A 24,160-nucleotide genomic window follows, 5' to 3' on the forward strand; every position below is an offset into this window, starting at 1 on the left:
AGGAAAGCCTCGTGAAAGTGGTGACCTTGGATCAGAGATTTGAATGACGGGCAGCTCTGTGAAGATCTGGGAAGGAAGCCATTCAAGTGAAGGGAGCAGCAGCTGCAAAGCCTGTAGGAAAGCAGGAACTTAGCAAATATTCTAACGACAGTGAGGAGTTCATTGTTTGTTTTCTGTTAGTTTTTGTTTTTGACTGGGTATAAAATAGCTAGAATTTGCTCAGTGGATTTTTCATGGCCAAAAAAAAAAAAAAAAGAGTTTGCCCCTCCTTTGAGCATATTACTACACCCTCTGAAAGTGGTTACTTTGCACCACCCTGGCCAACAGAGGATTTCTTGTCTAGGAACCTGAATCAATGTGTTTTTAGTTTAGTTGTCTCCTACACAGGTATTTAAGCTCTTTAATTCCCTAGAGGAAATTACCATTCCCGAACTTAATTACTTTGCCTCTGTTACCTTCTTTTTAAAAAAAAAAAAAAGTATTTACTTATTGGAGAGAGGGTAGAGAGAGGAAGAGGGAAAGAATCCCAAGCCGACTCGGTGCTGAGCAGGGAGCCACAGAGCTCCATCTCACAACCCTGAGATCATGACCAGACCGGAAACCAAGAGTCAGACACTTAACAGACTGAGTGCCCCAGGCAACCCTATTATCTCCTTTAATGTTATTCAGCAGCTAGGTTCTTTAGACCTTTATAGTTTTACCATTAAGTGTGATCAATATTGGCTTGGCGCTAAATTCAGCATATTAACATTCTTCCCTGTCTGTTCCTTCTCCTATTGCTTCTGTGGATAGAAAAAAAAAAAAATCACATATGTTATGAAATTATCATGTCCACAAGTTTGAGGTCAAGTTTGTATTCTATCATAATAACTCCTTTAAAAATTTAGCCATGTTAATATGGATGCTTTTTGTTGTTAAATTATAATCTTCCTGTCTATTTTTAAACTAGAAGTGGCAGGTGGAGAGATGGTAACATGCATGGATATGTCTCCTAACTACTCCTTACTACTCTTGCCCATATTGTAGTTCTCCAGACTGTACCCAGAGAGTCTTTCTGAAACACAAATCTGACCACACCACCTTTCTGATTAAAATTGCTTTCTGTTTCTTTTTGGGTAAAGACAGGCTCTTTACATGGTTTACAAGGTGTCAATAATACGGACCAGGATCAACTTTGACCAAATTCACCCTCTCTTTACTAGTTCCCATACACTGACCTTTTCTCCCTCACACTCTCCAGGCCCTCCCAACCACAGAGCCTTTGCACGTGATCATCTGTCTGTTCTCTACACTTTCTTCCCTCTTTGCTGAACCAGCTCCTGCACATCCTATATCTCATGTCAATGGTAACTTCACTAGAGTCATCTTTCCTAGGTGGATCAGTCTTCTCCCTCTAAAATTATACCCCTTGCCTCTCCTTCTTAGCATTTATCATATTTTCAGCTTTAACTTATTTGCATGTGTGTCTATTTATCCCATGTGAATGTAAGTTTCATGGCAATTGGAATAATATCTATATTTGGTTATCATTTTATCCCATGGTTTAGCCCAGGGCTTGGCACATGGTAGGTCCTTAATAAATGTTTGTGGTGTAAAGAAACAAAGGTAAATGAGTAAAAATAAATGTAAAAATGAATGAATGTCTATACCAGATCTACTCAATAAAACTTCATTCAATGATGGAAATGTTCTATATCTGTATTGTCCATTATGTTCATCACTAGCCCCATGTGGCTGTTGAGTACTTTCCATGTGATTACTGTGACTGAAAAAATAAGTTTTAAATTATCTTTCATTTTAACTAATTTAAATTTAAAAAACTATATGTGGCTAGTATACATATATACCATATACATATATACTAGTATGCATATATACCATAGTATACATATATAGTATATGTATACATATATAGTATGTATATCTAGCAGAGTAGCTAGTATACATATATACCATATCATAAAGTGCAAATCTAGAAAGAGTATGATATCACATGCAATTTCTTTTCTTTTTTTTTTAAAGATTTTTTTTTATTTTATTATTTATTTGACAGAGAGAGATGACAAGCAGGCAGAGAGGCAGGCAGAGAGAGAGGCAGAGAGAGAGGAGGAAGCAGGCTCCCCGACGAGCAGAGAGCCCGATGCGGGGCTCGATCCCAGGACCCTGAGATCGTGACCTGAGCCGAAGGCAGCGACTTAACCCACTGAGCCACCCAGGCGCCCCTCACATGCAATTTCTAATCCCTGTAAAACATTGTACATTCACACACACACACACGTTAATATTCAAACATATTACTATTTCAATATAAATATGTTTGCTTAAGATAAACCATCCTCAAATTAGAACATTCAAAACTATTAAGCCAACTAAGGCTGTCTTTAAACAGAACAGATATGCCCACTATTCAGACAAGTTACATGAGAAAAGATGTGATTTTCAAGTTAATCTACTTACAATCCTCTAAACCCAGATGCTGCACTGGAATTTCCTGCTATATTGTTAGTTGCAGTTTTTTCACTCTAATGTGAGTTGAGTTCACATTTACATCACCAAATAATTCCCTTCTTATAAGCAGCACATTGTTTGGTTTCTCCTAACATGATTTTGAAAATTTAAATAGAATAATTTTGACCATTTTCAGGAACATTTAAGACATCTGCAGTTGGAAAATTGCTTCCAGTTTGTGAAGTACAAGGTATATTCTGCCTTAATCAATGCACAATTTTTTCTTGTTTCTTTTATTTGTATGAGGATTTACCCAATTCGATAATATGCAAGAAGTATTATTAATGCTATATTGACTTCTTACACTTTCCGTATATAAACCACTGTGATCTTCGCAGTGTCTTCATTTTTCATTCTGGTGGACCATGCATATTGCTTATCCTCAGCATTTTTATGAAATAAGAAACAGTATCTTCCATTTCTAAGTAAGCAATGTAGACAGTGAGTTCTGTTAGCATGGACTCTAGTCTTGTTCACCACTGTATCTTCAGTGCCTCCTGGCGCTAGGCTTATAGTAGGCATTTAATTCTTAAACAACTTGTGGCTTGTAATTATTCTGTCCACTTACTAATGATGAAACTGTCCCTTAGATTGGAGAGGGTGTGGGAATCAATGACTGCCCAAGTTTACATAGCCATTGAGTGGTAGGGCTGGGCCCAACTCTTAATCATTGTGTGACTTATCATCTAGTATCATACTAACATTTTATGGATTTATTTTTCTATATCAAAATGATTTGTTATTTAAACTTTATATTCATTGGTCAGATATCCGTTGTCAGCTTGAAAAAATAAATCCATAGTGTATAGGACAGAAGCAGATATCCTTCTTATTTCCAGTTATATTATAGGTGCTTTTAACATATGTATTATTTCTATTGCTGTGTATTGATGACAACAGTGGTTTATGAAAAAACTTTTATCTCTGTGAAAAAAAAAAAGTCTTATAAATTATTTTAGTTGCTATGTAGAATGACAAAATTTTGCCCATCATAGTGAAATACTTAGTACTTTGCTGCAGAGTGAGCTAGCAGATGGTTTCTAGGATGTCGTGACAGGGAACAGTGAATACTTAGGGACCACTTGTTTGCCTTTTTCCAGTAGTGAAATTTTTTAATGTATTAGTAGTCTAATAGTTTTTATGTATTCATAAAAATATTGAATGGAAATTTGAACCTTTACTTGTTGTAATTGAAAAAAAGGCCATTACTGTTATTCAAAAGGATAGTTCTTAGTCTGAAAAGAACACTAGTTTAAAGATAAACTTATGTAAAAGGAAGGGTATGTAAAACATAAACACTGTGAGCAATTATAATGATACTATTAGTTGAGTGTATAAATTGTATGCCAGGCAATTTTCTAAGTATTTTGATTGTTAACTCTTTTAATCCTTAAAACACTATTATTCTGGGACACCTGGGTGGCTCGGTGGGTTAAAGCCTCTGCCTTCAGCTCAGGTCCTGATCCCAGGGTCCTGGGATTGAGCCCCCCACATTGGGCTCTCTGCTCAGCAGGGAGCCTGCTTCCTCTTCTCTCTCTGCCTCTCTGCCTACATGTGATCTCTGTCTGTCAAATAAATAAATGAAAATCTTTAAAAAAAAAAACAACACTATTATTTCTTTCTAGTAGATTTTTTAAAAATGAGAATTCAAAAGTTTATGAGGGTAATTCATGTTCTGAAAACTACTAATAAGAGGAGTTGGGGCTGAAGACTTACTAGTCTCCAAATCTAAATCACTGATTTATACCATTCTTTTAAAAATTACTTAAAATAAATAATCACATATTCATTGACATGTTTACTTTTATAATATATTTTCCCTACCAATCTAAAGTGTTGTGAAGGTAAAGATTATGTATGTTTAATTCACCATTCTTTTTAACATACATATATATGATGTGTATACTTCATAGATACTCAAGAAAATATGTTGAATGAAACATCTTGAGTTCTGAAGGCTGACATCATCAAAACATTAACATTGTTACAGCCTTTCTTTAGAGACTTTCTAGGAGGTTGGGGATGGAGAAGGGCAGAATTTAGCTTGCTTAGAAGACAGTTGGGTTTTATAAAGTTGGTGGTGTATTACAACTAAAGGAATCCAGTGACTCCATTTTCTTTGACCATGAGGTTTAAATTAGAGGCGATAGCAAGAAGAATGGGAGTCCCAAGGGAAACCTCTTGCTTGGAAAGTCTATAGTACAATGATGTGGGAAGGTCTTCCATAGCATCATGGAGGTTAAAGATGATGGACTCTGGTCCAATTCCAGAGTATGTCACTTACCGGCTGTAGACTTGTTAAAATGACCCATCTTCTCCACATTATCTCATCTGAAAGTTGGAGATATTAATAGTACCTATCTTATAGGATTGCTATTATTAAGGTTAAATAAAGTACTTGTAAAGTTCCTAGAGCAGTGCTTGGTACATAGTATTTGTTATATAGTATTTGTTACATATATTATCATTTTAGGAAATTGGTTTCTATATATGCTAAGTGCTTACTGATCTTAAAGAATGTATTGAAGATTGGCTTGAAATTGAAGGGTATTATTTGGTAATTAAGGTATTCACAGTCCTACAATTAAATGTTAATGTCCACATGCTAGAATATAAAGGAATTCTGGAGAAAATTTATGTTGAAAAAAAGCAAAATAAAGAACCAGGAGTTAGCTTCTAGTGCCCAGATTGTGAAACCAGAGTTAATGGTCTTTATCTGTATACACACATAACATTAATACACTTAATTTGTCTGTTGGCAGAAGAACATAGCACTGAATCCTGTGTAATTTCTGATTCTCTACCACATTTATAGTCACATGTTCTTTTATCCTTTTCAGGACTAACAATTGCTTGCTTTTCAAGCTGTAATCATTATACTTGTGATTTCTCTTACCTTATACTGTGAAAATTATGCAAAAAAGTTGCAGTCATAACTTGCATTTTGTTTTTATATTAGGAATTCAAAGAAAATAAATACCTTTGTTTATGTGACTTTATTTCTCAATGTGAAATTTGCCTATTTTTCTTCATTTCCTCCTATTATCTTTGGCATGGCATTTGGAATTGATATAGAAAAGGCAATTAACTCAGAAGTCAGTAAAGTAAGCTTGTGACACATTTATTTATTATATGATGCCAATGTTTTGCTTTGCTTTTTTAGCATCTATCTTTTCTCTAACAAAGAGTTTTACAGTTACTGTTTCCAGAATTTACGTTTTTCCATGTAACGTAATTATGAGATTTAGTTGCAGTGTTGGCATTAGTGTTTTATTTTGCATGGTACAGCCATTGCGTGTGTGTGTGTGTGTGTGTGCACACGCCTGCGCACTCGTGTGCTGCAAAAAAGCATGTTTGCTCCAGTACTTCCTCAGCTCATGACTGAAACCCTTGTTTTGATTCAAGGAAGAAATAAAGAGCTCTTCAAAATTATAATAATGGGTACTTTATTCATCTTCACTGTGGAAATTAGTCCAGGAAGCAAATTAAAGTTATGAGTATCCAAAGCAGTATTTATTTAGCAGTAAGTATTTTTGCTTAGCTGCTACATATTTGAGCCCCACCTTCTATAATTTTAACTTTCTCCACATTTTCTTGGGGAGGGGGGAGGATGGTTTTTCTTATGGCCCTTAGGAGATCCCACTGAAATCATTTACTAGTTCTTGCACTTCATCCCACAATCCCCACTGTGCTAAGTGGCAACTATTCTGGAAGCTGTCATGTTTGGAAAATACCATGATACCACGAGTTAATTTCATACCTGTCATGAGATCTTTGCATGAGATCCCAGGGGGCCTTTCAGTGTGTCACAGTACTGCAAGCCATTCGTTAGTTCCTTTCAAAGCAATGACCCATGGCCAAGAGATCTTGTCGCAACACATGGCGACACCTGTCACTGGGTTTTGTGATTGGCATAAAATTAACCTGTTTTCCTCTCTGATTTGCTGCTTTTTTATAAGGCCCATAAAAGGGATGAGACGAAATTGTATTTGGAAGCAATTTATTGTAGCTTTAAGAAACATAATGGTAGATTTGGGATATTGGAGCTAATGAGTAGATAGACCATTCCTTGCAGAGGTACACACACAGTTTTTCAGTCAAGGTAATAGTCTGTGAAGTTCTGAATGGCAGTCTGCAAATTTCAGACAGGAAAACGCTTCAGTATTTGAACTTCATCAAGGATTGGAACAAAGCAAGGAATGATGTTGTTTCAAATCTTGTTGTGGAAGAAAAATCTGGGAGGCTTGGGTTTCAGATATGGGTTTGTCCTTGGTTTTCCATGGTTGCAAGCCATGAGATTCCTCTGATTTATCACTATATATCTCATGCTCAGACCTTACTATTATTATAGAGGCATGCATAAGATGGACCTATAGAATAACAACCTTTTTAAAAAAATTTATTTATTTATTTGATAGAGATCACAAGTAGGCAGTGAGGCAGGCAGTGAGAGGAAGGGAAGCAGGCTCCCTGCTGAGCAGAGAGCTCCATGCAGGGCTTGATCCCAGGACCCTGAGATCACTCCCTGAGCCAAAGGCAGAGATTTTAACCCACTGAGTCACCCAGGTACCCCAGAATAATAACATTTAGAATTATGACAGATACCTGAGAAAAATAGATCCTTAGCAATTTATCAGTTACTTTTAAGAATAAGACAGAAGAAAATAGGCAGCCACTTATCTATGCCTTTCCACCTCAATGAAACAGTAAAACTCTATTGATCAAATAATTTTTTCCATGGAGAAAGTATCTGGTTCTATGCATTACCATATTTTTTGATCTAATACATCTTTCATTTCTAAAATGTATAGCTCTTGTCTTTCCCTCTTCTTGATTAAGTTAAGTACTGCTTAGATTCTGTGAGTTTTAATATCCAAATACAATAAAGAACAAAGATGGATTTTAGTCATTTTTTTTTCTTTTTTTTTTTTCTCTCTACATATTCTTATGTCTAAATGGTGCTGTTCTCCAGTCTGGACTGGTTGCTCTGTATTCTGGAGTAATCAATTTTTCCTGGCATTTCTTAAATGGTCTTTATTATTCAGAGAATTCCCTTTGAAAGTATAAACATTAGTCCTTGTTGTTTGGCCTTAGAAATTGATGGCTGCTGTTCTCAAAGGATGGTGGACTTGGGATGATTGAAAGTGCAGGGCAAAGAGCTGAACTAAAACAATGGAATCAAGAGAAGATGGTACTAGAGACAAAGAGAGAAGAGGACAGCAATTGTGAAGTAATCTGAAGTAGGGATTGGGGATTTAAAGCCTGCTTAGACTTGATTAATAGACGCTGTAAAAATGAAATGCTGAGCCAAGGGGAAAAAAATGCACTTGAAAAGTCGCTTGAAAATGTGTTAATGCCTGTACTTAGCAAGCATTTTTTTTTTTTTTAATATGGAGTGTAAAACCATTGCATGAAAATATAGATTTTTTTCCCCCATATTGTCCGGTGGTTTTTGTGTGTGTGTGTGTGTGTGTGTGTGTGTGTTGAGTAGGGTTATTTTGGAATAAAATCAAGTTTCTACTAAACAAAAAAGAAAAAGAGATCTATACTGATACTGTATTGGCCTTAAGGCATATCTTTCCTAAGTGAGGATCAAGATAAAATATAAAAATAAAACAACATGTTTAAAAATGTTATTCATAAACTAAAGATATTTATTTTAAAGCTAGAAACAGTGATGGCAGTTTGTACCTAAAGGAATGGGAGATTTTGCAAGCAATGTTCAAGAGACTGCCGTGTTGACATCTTGTATCTGAACCATTTTCCAACAAAATATGTCAAGAAAATTAAAAAGTGGGGCGCCTGGGTGGCTCAGTGGGTTAAAGCCTCTGCCTTCGGCTCAGGTCATGATCCCAGGGTCCTGGGATCGAGCCCTGCATCGGGCTCTCTGCTCAGCGGGGAGCCTGTTTTCCCTCTCTCTGCCTGTCTCTCTGCCTACTTGTGATCTCTCTCTGTCAAATAAATAAATAAAATCTTAAAAAAAAAGAAAAGAAAAGAAAATTAAAAAGCATTCTTCTTAAAGAAAGAAAGCAATTTGTGACAAATAATTTTATTTTTAAGGGCAAACTGAGGATTTACAAAATAACTTAAGTAAACATTAAAATGCTGAAACATTTTTATTACTGATAAAGCTGATTTATAACTGCTTCTGGTATGTTTACTACATGTGAGCAGGATCTGACAAAGACGCCTGAATCAGTTTAAAGGTGAGCATTTAAGAAGGGGCACTAGGGTGAAGAGTCAGGAGGTTCTACTACTATAAACCATCACCTTCACTATAATCAAGTAAATCACTCTTTTTCTTATGAGTGTAAATCACTTTTTTTTAATAGGAGGAGGGTAAGGAGATGAACTAGAACTTTTCTTTGTTGGTTGGAGTTTAGTTCAGTAAATGAATTTAATGAGTACTCTTGTCTTATGAGTACTAGAATGGAAACCTCTCCTCCCTGGTTTTATGAGTTAACTATTAGTAAGTTCCCCTGTCAACACACACACACACACACACACACAAAATTGGCTAGATAATTTTCCAATTAATAATATCACAGTCTCGGGACGCCTGGGTGGCTCAGTTGGTTGGGCAGCTGCCTTCGGCTCAGGTCATGATCCCAGCGTCCTGGGATCGAGTCCCGCATCGGGCTCCTTGCTCCTCAGGGAGCCTGCTTCTCCCTCTGCCTCTGCCTGCCATTCTGTCTGCCTGTGCTTGCTCTCTCGCCCTCTCTCTCTGATAAATAAATAAAAAAAAAATCTTTAAAAAATAATATCACAGTCTCTGGGGCGCCTGGGTGGCTCAGTGGGTTAAGCCTCTGCCTTGGGCTCAGGTCATGATCTCAGGGTCCTGGGATCAAGGCCCGCATTGGGCTCTCTGCTCAGTGGGGAGCCTGCTTCCTCCTCCCTCTCTGCCTGCCTCTCTGCCTGCTTGGTCTCTCTCTGTCAAATAAATAAATAAAATCTTTTAAAAATAATATCACAGTCTTTAACCTACTGTTCTCAGCTGGGTTGCTTGTGTGCCCCAACCCCCGAACACCTGACAATGAATAGAGATAGTTTTGATTGTCATGACTTGGGATGACGGGTGCTGCTGACCTCTCCTGGATAGAGGTCAGTGCTCCTCCTAAAAATCCTACAAGGCACAGGAGATCCTCTCACAACAAAAACTTAGTCAGTCTAAAATTTGAATAATGTTCATGGAGAGAAGCTCTGCAATCATTTTAGGTAACTTAATCTCCCCAGTTTCTCAGTGTTTCAGAATTATTCCTTTTTCTACTTTTATACCCCAAGAAATTGCCAAGGAGCTTGGGAATTTCCATGAATCAGGAGTGCAGTGGAAGGAGACTCCTGTGTGAATATTCAGTCTTGTGGTAGCTTGTAGTTCCTTGCTTGCCTTCAGGACAATCCTTGGCCATTTACATTTAATGTCAGTCACCCAGTTATGACCGCCACCTCTCATAGATCATGGGACTGGTAAAATTGTGATCAGACTGGTTCTTCTGGACTACCAGGGTCCTCCCGTTTTTACTGCCCACTCAAGTCTTGCTCATGCTCTTAGGCCTCTGTCAGTCTTGGCGACATCATCTATCCAACTCATCATTGGAGTCCTGTGATGGTTCATCTTATGGGTCAACTTGTCTGGGCCACGGTGTCCAGATATTTTGTCAAACATTATTCTACATGTTTTTATGGAGATTTTTTTTAAAGATTTTATTTATTTATTTGACAGAGAAGTCACAAGTAGGTATAGAGGCAGATAGAGGGGAAGGGGGAAGCAAGCTCCCTGCTGAGCAGAGAGCCTGATGCAGGGCTCGATCCCAGGACCCTGAGCTTATGACCCACGTGGAAGGCAGAAGCTTAACCCATTGAGCCACCCAGGCATCCTCTGTGAAGCTATAATTTTGGATGAGATTAACTTTTAGATTACTGATTTAAAGCAGATTTCCCTCTGTGATATGCGTGGGCCTCATCCAATTAGGTAAGGCCCTAAGAGAACAGAGTCTAACTTTCCCGAGGAAGAAGAAATATTCCAGTGGACTGCCTTTGGAATGAAATTGTCATTCTTCCCTGATTCTCCAGCCTGCTAGTCTACCCTGCAGATTTTGGATTTAACAAGTCTCCACAGTTGTGCGAGATAATTCCTTAAGAGAAACAAGACACCTCTTTCTCAAGGCTGCGTATATAGTGCAGTTGGTTGGGTGTCTGCCTTTGGTTCAGGTTATGATGCCAGGGTCCTGGGATCGAGTCCCATGTTAGGATCCATGCTCTTCGGGGAGCCTGCTTCTCCCTCTTCTTCTGCTACTCCCCATGCTTGTGCTCTCTGTCAAATAAATAAAATAAAAAAATAAAATAAGAAAGAAAGAAACCTCTTTGTGTCTCCCTGCGTGTGTGTGTGTATGTGTGTGTGCACATTCATGTACAGATAGATATAGACACACACACACACACACACACACACACACACTGTTGTTTCTGTGGAAAATTCTTACTAATAAAGGTCTGTTTCATCTTGGTACAGTGGCCCTGTGGCTTTTATCTTGAACAATTCCTGTGCTCTCCCACAGAAGTCCATGGAAACTTCTGGACCTCTCTAAGGCTCCCATTTCTTTGTTGATCTTCTGCATAGTTGTTCTGTCTATTATTGAAACAAGGTATTGGTCTTCAACTGTTATTGTTGAATTGCCTCTCTCTCCCTTCATTTTTTTCAGTTTTTGTTTTGTGTATTTGGGAGCTATGTTTTTAGGTAAATTTGTTTATAATCATTGTATCTTCGTGACTTTTTACCATTATAAAATGTCCCTTGTTGTCTCTAGTAACTTTTTTTTTTCTTAAAGTCTGTTTTGTCTATGATAGTATAGCCACCCAAGATCTGTTTTGGTTATTTCTTCCAAGGCATACATATTTTTTTCTATCCTTTTACATTTATCCTGTAAATATCTTTGAACCCAAGTTTTTTACTTTAAGGGAGCACCTATTTGGGCCGTATTTAAACTATTCTGGCAATCTCTTTAATGTAATTATTGATGTGATAGAATTAATATCTATTATTTTTCTTTTTTCCTTACATGTCTATATTTTTGTTTTTCTGTTACTGTCTTTCATTTTAAATATTTTTCTAGTATATCATTTTATAGCTCTTGTTTCTTTTTCTGTTATTAAATTTTTTTGTTAGTTGTTATGCTGAGGATTACAATTAGCATCTCACCTAAAATAATCTAGTCCATATAAATACTAACTTAACTGAATAATATATGGAAACTTTTTTCTTTTCTTTCTTTTTTTTTAAAAGATTTTATTTATTCAGGTGTGCCTGGGTGGCTCAGTGGGTTAGGGCCTCTGCCTTCAGCTCGGGTCGTGATCCCGGCGTCCTGGGATCGAGCCCCGCGTTGGGCTCTCTGCTCGGCGGGGAGCCTGCTTCCCACTCTCTCTATGCCTGCTTGTCTGCCTACTTGTGATCTCTGTCTGTCAAATGAATAAATAAAATCTTTTATTTTTAAAGATTTTACTTATTTATTTGACAGAGAGAGAGAGAGAGAGACAGTGAGAGAGGGAACACAAGCTGGGGAAGCAGAAGAGGGAGAAGCAGGCCCTCATTGAGCAGGGAGCCAGGTGCGAGGCTTGATGCAGGGCTTGATCCCAGGACCCCAGAACCACGGCCCAAGCTGAAGGCAGACGCCCAACAACTGAACCACACAGGTGCCCCCTAGAAACTTTTTTTTCTAGTATATCCATTGCCTCCTGTGTTTTGTACTGCTATTGTCATACAAATTGTATCTTTATGCCATTGTTTTTCATCATATAGGATAAGAAGAGAGTTACAAGAAATGCATATAATGTCTTTTATATTTTTGTTTATTAGGGTTCTTTATTTGTGTGTGTGTGTGTGTGTGTGTAGATTTCAGGTGAATGTCTAGTTTTCTCTCATTTCAGGTTGAAGGCTTTACTTTAATGTTTTTTGTAGGGCAGATATGCTAGCAACAAATTCCTTTGATTTTTGCTTATCTGGGTATGTATTAATTTTTCCTTAATTTTAAAGGATAGTTTTGCAAGACATAGAAATCTTGGTTGACCACTAGCACTTTGAATATGTTATTCTACTGAAAAAATGGAAGACTTTATGGATTTGCATGTCATCCTTATATAGAGGACATGGTATTCTTCTCTACATCATTCCGATTTTAGTATATGTGCTAGTAAAGCAAGGATTTTGGATCCCTCCATACTACAATAGAAATGAGGAAAATTCAGAAGAAGCAACCCCTGTCCTCCTCAATATAACTCCTGCCTTTGCTGTTTTTCCCCTATTTCATTGCACACACTGCATTCATGGAATATAGCACCTCTTCTAAAAACACAAGATTTTTTTCCCCCCATCCATTGATCTAAGGGATTAGTCCCACTATTTAGGGCTTCTGAGTGTTTTCTAACCGGCTCTGCTCAAACTCTTGATTTCAGTTTTCTTCTTCTTCCCATACTCTAGTAACATTCCTTCCACATAGTTAATACAGATCTCACTTTACAAGTGATTTTCATTTATGGAAAGGAGACACATGCCTTTTATTTGAAGGAAGGCATTATTATATTTATTTCATAGCACACTTAACTAAACCCTGGTGACTAGTTCTCACTTATAGCCATTCTGTTCACAGATGTCATTAGCATTAAGGAGAGCCTGTGATGTAATGAGCACTGGGTGTTACATACAACTGATGAATCTCTGAACTCTACCTCTGAAACTAATAATACACTATATGTTAATTAATTGAATTTAAATAAAAAGAACACAAATATCATTAGCATTTAATGCCAAAATTACCACTCTCTCCCCAATGTTAATTGTATCTTATTACATAGTCCAATATTTTATTATTTAAAAAGAATGGAGGCGGGACGCCTGGGTGGCTCAGTTCCTTAGGCTGCTGCCCTCGGCTCAGGTCCTAATCCCGGGGTCCTGGAATTGAGTTCCGCATTGGGCTCCTTGCTCAGCAGGGAGCCTGCTTCTCTCTCTGCCTCTGCCTGCCTCTTTGCCTATTTGTATTCTCTCTCTCTCTCTCTCTGACAAATAAATAAATAAAATCTTTAAAAAAAAAAATTAAAAGAACAAGGGTGCCTGGGTGGTTCAGTTGGTTAAGCATCTTGCCTTTGGCTCAGGTCATGATCCCAGGATCCTCCATCCTGGGATGGAGGTCCACATCTGGCTCTGTGCTCAGTTGGGGAGCCGGCTTCTCCCTCTCCCTCTGCCTTCCACTCCCCCTGCTTGTGTGCTCTCGCTCTGTGTCAAATAAATAAATAAAATCTTGAAAAAAAATCAAATAAAAAATAAAAAGTAACAATTATGTGGGTACATGATTAGATGATAGCAAGAGGATAAGTTTCCTGCAATTAGCCATCATATGGTTTTAGTCTTACACAGTGTTGGGATTATCTTTCTACTTATGTATGCACATATCTGTCTATGAAGTATCCATTCATCTGTCCTTCCATCTAGCAGTCTAGCCAGCCAATCATGTATTAGTCAATCTTTATAATACATTTATAACATGTCTTTTTCCTCAAAGGAATTCAATATTAGCATGTGGTAGTTGTGTAAGAAATAAATAGGTATTAAATACGTATGAGGAGTGAAAAATAGTAGAAAGCGGTGGCATTATTAAATGTCGGACTGGATAATTCCTCTTCTTTAGGAGATGATCCTGTGCAATGTTGGAGCCTTAGCAGCAGGATCCCTGACCTCCCAATGGATGCCTGTATTACCTTCCCAGTTGCGACACCCACAGAACATCTCCAGACATTGAGAAATACCCCGTAGAGGGAAAATCCCTCCCTCCCTCATCTGGTTGAGAATTACTGGTAGAAAAGCATTCCTCCCCCCCGCCCCTTTTTTTTTTTATCATAATACACATCTTCATATTCATAAAAATTACTGTTTTACAGTGACTAAGGATGGGGCTTATTATTTCATAAATTAATGTATTTACATCTGTGCTTTCCAGGTCTTCACTCATTCACTCATTGATTGATCTACTGATATCATTCAGTAAACATTTATTATATACCTATTATGTGCCAGGTACTTTACCGGTTTACGGGTTACATTATGGAAATATAAGTCCTTGTGGGGCATACCAATTTTGGAAATAACCAGAGAGGGTGGGAGGAGTTCAAATAGCTAAACAAAAGATATCACTAGTAAGTGTTTGGTTGATTATCACACACACAGTTGTAGGGGAGTGACTGGGGTTACACTGCATTAGTGGACTAGCACGGACTGTGAGGTGGCATTTCAGGTGAGCACTGAGTAGTAAGAGGACATCAAAGCAAAGAAGTGAATGAATTATTTATTAATGTTGACTTATTTTTTATGGCAAACAGACTTTATTATGAATGTGAAGAGATGAGCATTTTTTGGCATATTGATGTACTGATCTACCGTCTGTATGTGAACAAGACTGAGGTGTTTGTGTAGAAATCATTAGGAATTGTTCCCAACTAATTGCAAAGTCCAGCAAATATTTTAATGAGAGTATATAGTTCTATCAATGTAATGTTTTCATTGCTTTAAGGATACCATGACAAGCGGACCATAAAAACCAAATGTGAGATATGCAGGCCTTTAAATATCCCATGTGTCAAGAACTAGGAGTTATTAAGAGAACACAACAAATATCATTTCTACCTTCACAACTTGTCACTGAGGAGTTGGGCATGACCAGAAAAAGCTACTCAAAGGAAAATCCTGACCTGAAATCAATATTTAAAAGAAAGATGGGAAATGATTTTTATCTTAAGAATATCTCCTCTTAGGTGCCTGGGTGGCTCAGTGGGTTAAGCCTCTGCCTTCGGCTCAGGTCATGATCTCGGGTCCTGGGATGGAGTCACATTGGGCTCTCTGTTCAGCGGGGAGCCTGCTTCCCTCTCTCTCTTTGCCTGCCTCTCTGCCTACTTGTGATGTCTCTTTCTCTCTGTCAAATAAATAAATAAAATATTAAAAAAATATATCTCCTTTTAGGGCACCTAGGCGGCTCAGTTGGTTAAGTGTGCAACTCTCCGTTTCAACTCAGATTGTGATCTCATGGGGTTTGGGATCAAGCCCTACTTTGGGCTCCATGCTCAGCTCAAAATAGGATTCAGATTCTCTCCCTGTGTGCCTCCGCCTGCCCCCACTCACATGTGCGGACACTCACTTGCTCACTCTCCCAAATAAATTAAAATAAAACAATGTCTCCTCTCTCTAACTTCAGTAGACTCAAAGACATTACTCAGTCCTTTCTATTTTTTCTATAAATTTGAATTAGATTGAGACACCCATTTTAAGGTGGGTGTAACAATATGGATAATTATATGCATTTGTGGTAAAAAACCTATAAACTTCTGAGTATGTAGATTCATTTATAATTTCATTGGTAGAAGGTAATGAAATTAAATATAAAATACTACAGGAGCTATGCTGTCATTCTTTGACCAATCACAACAATACAGGTTGCTTTTTATGCTCATGAATGTTTTCTGTATACGTAAAAATCCTGGGTAAACCATTTGGCATATACTTGGATTTTAAAAGCAGATTTACCTATCGGAAGTAAAAGTCTGTTTACAAGGATTATTGAAAAATTAATTAGAATAAGGGTTTCATTATCAGGTCTTCACCTTTTATGCTAGATTCTGGATCAAGTCAAAGCTGCAGCTGTAAGTCGCACATGTTGTTGAAAGGCAGAGTTCTATAAAAGGTAAGAGATGAATTACAAAAGAAGGTAGTTCTCTCATTTGATGAAGACATCATTACAGCTGTGTGAGTTGGGCATTCCAGTGAACTTTGAAAAAGCCCACCATCTTCTCTACAAATATCATTGGCCTTTAAAAAGTAGTGTCACCAGAGAAGCCAAAGTAGGTTTTTATACTGCTGTGAAGTAATCAAGTACAAAGTTCAGCACAGTGAGATGAATACAGGGAGCCAGACTAGGTAATGATTTCCATTCTTTCCTTAATATTCCTTTCTACCATAGTTGAACATCTCCAAGGTCCAACTGTACTCTGGAATACAAGCCTGACTCCCCCACAGCAATGTAATCTTGGACAGATCATCTACCCTCTACCTCAGTTTACTCAGCTGTAAAATGTGGATAATAACCCTTGTCTTCTATGGTTGTTGTAAGGATTAAATGCAATATTATATGTAACATACATAGTACATAACCATTGCTTAATGAATCAACTGATTCAATTATCATCAATTGTTCTGATTAGCGATTATTATCAGCAATTTTTATTCCCTCCAAAAGTAGCTTAAAAACAATTACAACAACAAAACCCTCAGGGTTTTCCCATAGCTTCTGTCATTGCTGCTAATTATGAACAAATTGTGACTCTGCCTTGGTGCTTGAGGTAGGAAAGAAAAACAGTTGCCATGTGGCGCCTGGGACACTTAAGCGTTAAGTGGCTGCCTTCAGTTCAGGTCATGATCCCGGGGTCCTGGGATCCAACCCTGCATCAGGCTCCCTGCTCTGTGGGAAGCCAGCTTGTCCTTCTCCCACTCCTCCTGCTTGTGTTCCCCCTCTCTCTGTCTGTCAGATAAATAAATGGAATATTAAAAAAACGAAACCAAAAAAAAACAGTTGCCATGAGAGGGGAGCCATGTTTCCAGTCTTGTGATGCTATCGTTCAGCTCTCCCCAGTATGGTTATTTCTGGTAGTTTTTTCTTCCCACTTTTATAAGGCAATGTAATTAGAATAAACAACAAAGTTTATAGTGGAAGTAATTTATAGAATTCATCACCCCCTTTTTCGTAATTCTGGTTCCAGCTTAGATATTTCCGTCTAAGGGAGGCCTTCCTGAGTCCCCTTTCTGAGATAGCCATGCACACCCAGTGCTGGCTATAGCATCCAGTTGGTCTCCTGCTTGGCAGTTAACACAATTGCTTTTTTTTTTTTTTAATTTATCTTTCCTTTTTCCCCAATATTGAAATGTAAATTTTAATAGGTCAGTGACGAAGTCTATCTTGTCCTCACTCTGGTCCTGGACACATATAGCCTCTCAGTGTATAGTAGGTGTTGATGATCTCTTTTTTTTCCTTCAAATCATAATTCTTCCCTGGCAGATTTACGTCTTGGATTATGTTCTCATGTTCTTTTGTATATACTTGTGGAAACTACTAAAGACAGATGTTGTGGTAGTAATTTGTTGTAATGGGGAGGTGCTTCGGGAACAGTGAAGGAGCCATCTCTTGGTGATCTTAGAATCAATCCTAAAATTTCATCTACAGAGATTCTAATTGCCAGTCTTTGATTTGATATAATTAACCCTTTAGATTACATTTATAATACATGGAACTAACTGGATTTAATAAGAATCTTTATTGGTGTCTTTTAGCTGGCTTTTTTTCCCCCCAACTTGGATTCTGACTGAATTATCTCCTCCTTAGTATAGAGAACAAAACAAACTAAATTAAGGTGCTCAAGTACATACATTTAGCACAATTTATGCATTTTCCAACAGAAAGTTGGTAACTATTTCAAGATTTAACCTTCATTTTCCATTACTAGGTAATTGTTTATCTAGTATCTCCTTTCCCTAAGTCTAATCATCATGTTTGATTCTTGGGAATTTTTGGTGCCAAACATATATAGAATTTACATACACAATTTATATATATACACAATATCAGTTTACTTACACACTTATATAGTTTACAATACAGCCATAAGGTAATTAGCAGTTGGTTACAGTTTGCTGCTAATGAGGTCAAGGGTACAGATTTACTGTTCCTTAGAGTCTGTTTTTTGGCTCAGTTCCATTTCTACAGATTTTTACCCTGACCCCTGGGCTGCTGATTCATAAATGCTGTCTGTCACTGGAGGAGGCCATGTAGGGGTGTGAGTGGTTCCCTGATAGCCCCGCACCTCTACTGGTCAAGGCTCTCAGCATTTTCCTGACACATGGCACGTGTGTGGTGTGTTATCTTCCTATTCTCTTTATGTCAGGCTTTGTCCACAGGGATGGACATTAAAAGTTTTTTTTTTTAAATCAACAAGACCAGGAACATCATCTTTATAGAGAGAAAACGCTTATTATTCAGCACATCTTGGACAAGCTTGATTGTGAAACTGAGGAGTATTTAGTAATTGTGTTTCCTATATTCCATCCTTTTGAAAGCCTTTAATCAATATCTCTTCCATCAGAAAACAGATCAAATGACACAATGAAGTGTGATCTAGGGGAAAATGTGTGAATTAGAAGCCTAGGATTCAAGCAAAAAACAACAACAACAACAACAACAACAACAACAAAAACCCAAACCGAACAAACAAAAAACACAGACCATAGATAGTTCAATAGCTAGGTAGATAGACGATATCATTTATTTTCGCTTTAATTTCTTCGTCTTCCTTAAGAAAACACCATTCTTCATTTAAAAGGGAGTTGTAGAACAAATACACCTAATACTTTGGGGATTAAAAATGCACTTGTTGCAAAGTTTATTTCTTTTTTCCCTAGAGAAATGAAAACTTAGTATCCTATTTAATTCTGTAAATGTACTGATTAATAATGTTATTTAATCTTTGATTTTTCTTTGCTTAATCTTTTATTGATTAAGGTAAAAGGTTTTATTCTGAAATTCAGAAATATAAGAGATGTTATAAAATTTAACTAAAAACAAAAACATTTACAGCTGAATCTCCTTATTCATGTTAGTTATATTCTCTAATGTTGTCATAAATACTGAATGAATGCTGACGCTTGGCTCAAAAAGGAAATACAGGGTTAGGTTTCTGTTAGCTTCTGGTCACAACATTCCATCAGCTGATTAGTTTATAACCTTGTTTTAAGTGTGTTTTTGTTTAATGACACCTTATTTAATACATACTGCTTTATTCACTAGCATTGGACTCAAGACCAACAAGAGTATAACTCCTTCCTAAATGACACTTACTATAATTGTTCTCTCCACAAGACATATCACAGCCTTCTGGCACTTAGAACACAAGGCAGTGTTTCAGCGATTCACTTTTAAAACAGCAAGCTATTTTATATAGCAAAGTCACCAGTGAAAGGCATAAAAAATGAGAAAAACAAAATAGACTGTGGAAAAAATACTCACATGTAGTATGAGAATTGAAAGTAGAAGGTGGACGATCACCATGTCTAACTTCAGCTGAAACAGGTGTGTTAGGCAACTCGAAATTCCCTTGATCTCTACATGTTTGTGTATGACCCTAAAAGTGCCTTGAGTATTGATGTGGGCGGAACAAGTCAACTTCAGCAACTAGGTAAATTTATACATATGGTGCCTGCAAATAATGAGGACCAGCTGTATAAGCATTTTAGGTTAGAAAAAAGACTAGTTGCTCTTAGTCACTTAATGAATCAAACACCTTGGTTTAGTGTATCTTTTCTTCTCTTGGTTTCTTACTGGCTTATTTCAGTGTCAAATTCTTATTAGTTATTCCTGACTAATACAATTTGGGAAGGAACCATGTCTTCCTCACTTTCTGCTTCTAGCCCCTGGCCTATTCCTGGAATGTAATAGGCATTCAATTAAATCTTTTCAGGGATTGTACATACCCCTTCCCTCATTTGTAAGAGGAATTTTGTGGAATCACTGTGAACATCAAATGCCATTAAAATGAGTATAGCCATAAGCACACACAAAAATGTTACTATGATGATAGTTGTAATTATCTTTAATAACACAGTAATTCTCATTTGTTTTAATTTATAAATGATACTGTATGATTTCATGCATTAATATAGAGCCTTTTGTAAAAGGAAGATTGCCTGTTTAATACATGTTTGAAATATAATAATAAACTAGTGGCCCCCTTAAGGTAAGGACAAGACCAAAGATTTGTTAACAAATGAAACTTTTAACTTTGCAGTTAACAAAGAATAACTTTTGAATATTTTGATCCCCTGGACATATAAACTGTAACCTTATAGCAGTATGAGACACATCAGCCTAATTCTGTTTCCTTATTTTTATAGATATATTTACCTGCATTTTTCATTTTTGTGCTCCGTTGCGAAAGAACTTGGGGAAGTACCTATACAGTTTTCCTCATGTTGGTTTTGATCTTGTTTTTTATTCTTTGTTCCTCACAGAGAACTAAATATCCAGCAGTGGGAAGGAGCCCTACCATGCTGGCCACACACTTGGTTTTCTTGTAACAGCGGTTTAGGACCATCAGTATAAACTTACAGTATAAATAATTTGGTTCATACAAGCAGTCATGGAAAAAAAAATTCTGAACATTGATAAATGCAATTACCAATATATAATTATTCTTCAGATAGGAGATTTTTAAAGGACCTTTTCCTTCTTTTTTGAAATGTTGACTGATCTGTATTTGCACTGGCTGCCTTAGAAGTGTTCAGTCTGTGCTTTTTCAAAATGATTGTCAGCAAGCATAATGAGCCTTGGACCCATCCAGTAGCTTTGCTAACATATGTCTGCAGAAGGATTTTTAACATCCTGCTGACTGTGCTGGTCCTGTCGAGCCTCACAGCAGGAAAATTGTCTTTTGCAGCTTAGCTTATGAATATAACCTTTGCATGTTTGGAAATGCTTCTTCTGAGGCAGGATTTATACTTACGCCTTGAGTCCAAGTACTTATTTTGGTATCAGTGTTAAGCAGGAGAAGGAAGAGCTGACAGTGGTTCACCTTGTATTTTTCATTATGTTAAAACTATCTGTTATCAGTGTCTCATTCTCTGTTGCATTTAGTACTGTGTATAAAGCTCTGGAAATGATGAAGGTATTCCTTATAAGTTCACATGCCAGATATGCTGACTCTGTATTTTAAGTACTGTAAACATATCTAAGTGGCAGACACATCATTTTCATTAAAAATGCGTAAGTCAGGACCATAAAGGTTGTGTTGTTATTCCGAACAGGGCAGCTGTTGCTTGAAGGGGGTTCTAATCTTTTAGGCACTGAGGGGCTATCTATGGTAAGTGTATATATTTAATCACAAAGTTTCCCTTGCCCCTACCATAGACTCATTTAATTTGCTATTCTATTTACAAAATCAAGAGTCAGCTTGTATAGGCATTCAGTATATCCTTTTAAAATAGTTATTTTCTAATAATAAAAGTATTATATTAGAAACACTGTCTATAGCACCACAGTGGAAATTAATATAGCCAACATAATTAGTAAGTTTGATTCCTCATGCCCCAAGAGGTAAATCTTGTTAGGGGGAAAAATTGATGTTCTTACCTAAATGAAGTACCAGTGCTTTTTAATGATTATTTTCAACCTTATTTATGGGCTTGTGGTGAGACCAAGTGTTTATTGATTAAGTTTGGATATAAATATATAGATAGAGCACAGTGCTTTAGGTTAGTTTAGAAAGTAAATATTGCATATCCTTTAAGTAATGAACTATTGTGCAGTTATTAAAGTTTAGAAATGCTGAGGTCATAGTTATAAAAGAAAACTTGCTTAGCTAGGAAAGAAGTAGATTCGATTCTCAACCAGCTGGATACGTCCCTGTTTATTTTTTAAAAAAAATAAGTGTTTATGTAAAACAAAACAAAACAAGGCCAATACATAAATATAGAATATATATTCAGGAATCAAAGATCAAGCTGAATACATTCTAATGTTTGTTGCGATGCTGGTTAATGTCCTGAAACTTTCACTCCTGTGTTCCTGTCAAAGATTCCAAGTGATGATTCTGGGACACTGACTTGAAGACTTTATTGAATACATTTGGGTGTGTTACATTGTACTTCCTACTGCTATTATGTGGAAAGGCTATGAAAGATTTTTAACAATAAAGGTTAGAATCAAGCAGGTTATTTCTGAGTCTTAACTAGAAGAATATATTAATCAGAACTCATATTACTCATGTAATATTAATTGCATGTGCTTAGAAAAACAAACTAGGACTACATTTTGAGTGATATTTGAAAAACAATGACCACATACAAAGACAATTTGTTGTTGAAAATGGCACATTTTCATTCTTTATGGCTGGATAATATTCTGGTGTGTGTGTGTGTGCACATGCATGTGTGTATCACAATTTCTTGATCCATTTGTTCATTGATATATGCTTCGGTTGTTTCTGAATCTTGGCTATTGTAAATAATACTGTAGTGAACACGGGGGTGCAAATATTCTTCTTTTTCTAAAAATGTGGTTATTATATTAGCCAAAGTATACCACAGTGAAAACTAATGTAGTCAACATAATTAATAAGTTGGATTCACCACATCCCAGGATGGAATGTATTTTTACTTTCAGAAGTGAAGTTAACTAGAATTCAGCTTTCAGACTACTCACTGTGAAAATGCATGATAATATATGCCTAATTGGCATAAAATTACAGGTCATTAATTTATTCCTCTTTATTGGTTTAATAAACATTTATGGAATGCTTGCTGTGTGCCAGACACTGTCATGCCATTCTAAGATATTTTAGATTGCTGTTATTGTAATTATACTTACTAAACTGATAATTTATAGACAGAACTTTGGCTTTTTTCCTCCTTCTTCCTTCCTGTCCTTCCTACCTCCTTCCTTCTCTCTCCCTCCCTTTTTGTTTCCTTCTTCTTTCTTTTCTTTTTCTTCTTTCTTCCTTTCTTTCTATTTCTTCTGTGTTTGCCATAAATGATTCCACCAGTTCATTTTTGTTTATAAGACACAACTTGCACTCCAATCCCCATTCTATGTCTAACAGCGTGTAGAGACAAAGCTGGACTTCATGTACTTGGGGAGGGGCTGTTAGAATAAGAAGGAGCTAAAAAGGTCCATGCAGAATTACTTTCCTTACATAAACAATTACCGTACCATAAAGGTTAGGGTAGAAGTCAAAGAGCAAACAGCATTTAATTTGTGAGAGTTTCTAGTGCTCCAAAAGGACAGAAGGAGCAGCTGCTTAAACATTATTTGCCCTTTGACTAATGGGCAAAGGCACTGAGTGGGACTTACAGGGGTAATACTTAAACAAAAGTAATACCACCAACCACCACCAATACCACCAAAAAATATATGAAAAAGTTGCTTGAAGTTATAATAAGAAGGAGATCATGGATGCAGAATTACCCAATGTTTTGTTCTTTGAATGTGTGGATGTGGAAAAATAATTTTCCCTCTACTCTTCTAGGTTCTTGACTGAAAAACCTTGTAATAAAAACAGATTAACAGGAGGAAAAAAACAAACAGGAGTTTCATAACATGTATACCTTCTGTATATATGGGAGATACTCAGGAAAGTTGAGGAACTCTCCAAAATCATCCAAGTCATCATCTTAAGTACCTTCTTTCCTTTAAAAGAAAAGAAGAGTTGGGGAAAAGAGGAGGCCTCATATGGAAGGTTACCAGGAAAAGCACAGTAAACAAAGGATAGGTTTTTGTTTTTTTTTTTTTTTTGAATTTTTTTAAACAAAGGATAGGTTTTTATATAGATTTAAGTTGTTGCCTTATTGAGAAGAACTTCTAGATTTAGAGTCTCCCCGCTATTCCTTCCTGGTACAGTCAGGAAGACACCCTTACAAATGGAGATTTCCTTATAAATGTAAATGTCTTTTACAAAAGAATAACTCCACGTTTCTCATATGCCTCTGTTTCTTAAAGATAATAAGCCTATACTAATCCTTTTGCCACTGAGGCGTATTTTAGCTGACAAATTCTACTTCTCTTCAAAAGTAACTTTTTTT

At 36.8% G+C, this 24,160-nt stretch overlaps 1 protein-coding gene and 1 non-coding gene across 19 annotated transcripts in view; one reads left to right on the forward strand and one right to left on the reverse strand.

Annotated features, from left to right (window-relative positions):
- CHL1 (cell adhesion molecule L1 like) overlaps positions 1 to 24,160 on the forward strand; it is a 218,426-nt gene that overhangs the window by 75,410 nt on the left and 118,856 nt on the right. The window lies entirely within an intron of this gene.
- Positions 12,599 to 12,701, reverse strand: LOC132012699 (U6 spliceosomal RNA). Its single transcript, XR_009402696.1, has one exon. It is a non-coding gene; the product is annotated as a U6 spliceosomal RNA (small nuclear RNA).

This window comes from Mustela nigripes, chromosome 2, assembly GCF_022355385.1.
Source record: "Mustela nigripes isolate SB6536 chromosome 2, MUSNIG.SB6536, whole genome shotgun sequence".
Taxonomy (NCBI): Eukaryota; Metazoa; Chordata; class Mammalia; order Carnivora; family Mustelidae; genus Mustela; species Mustela nigripes.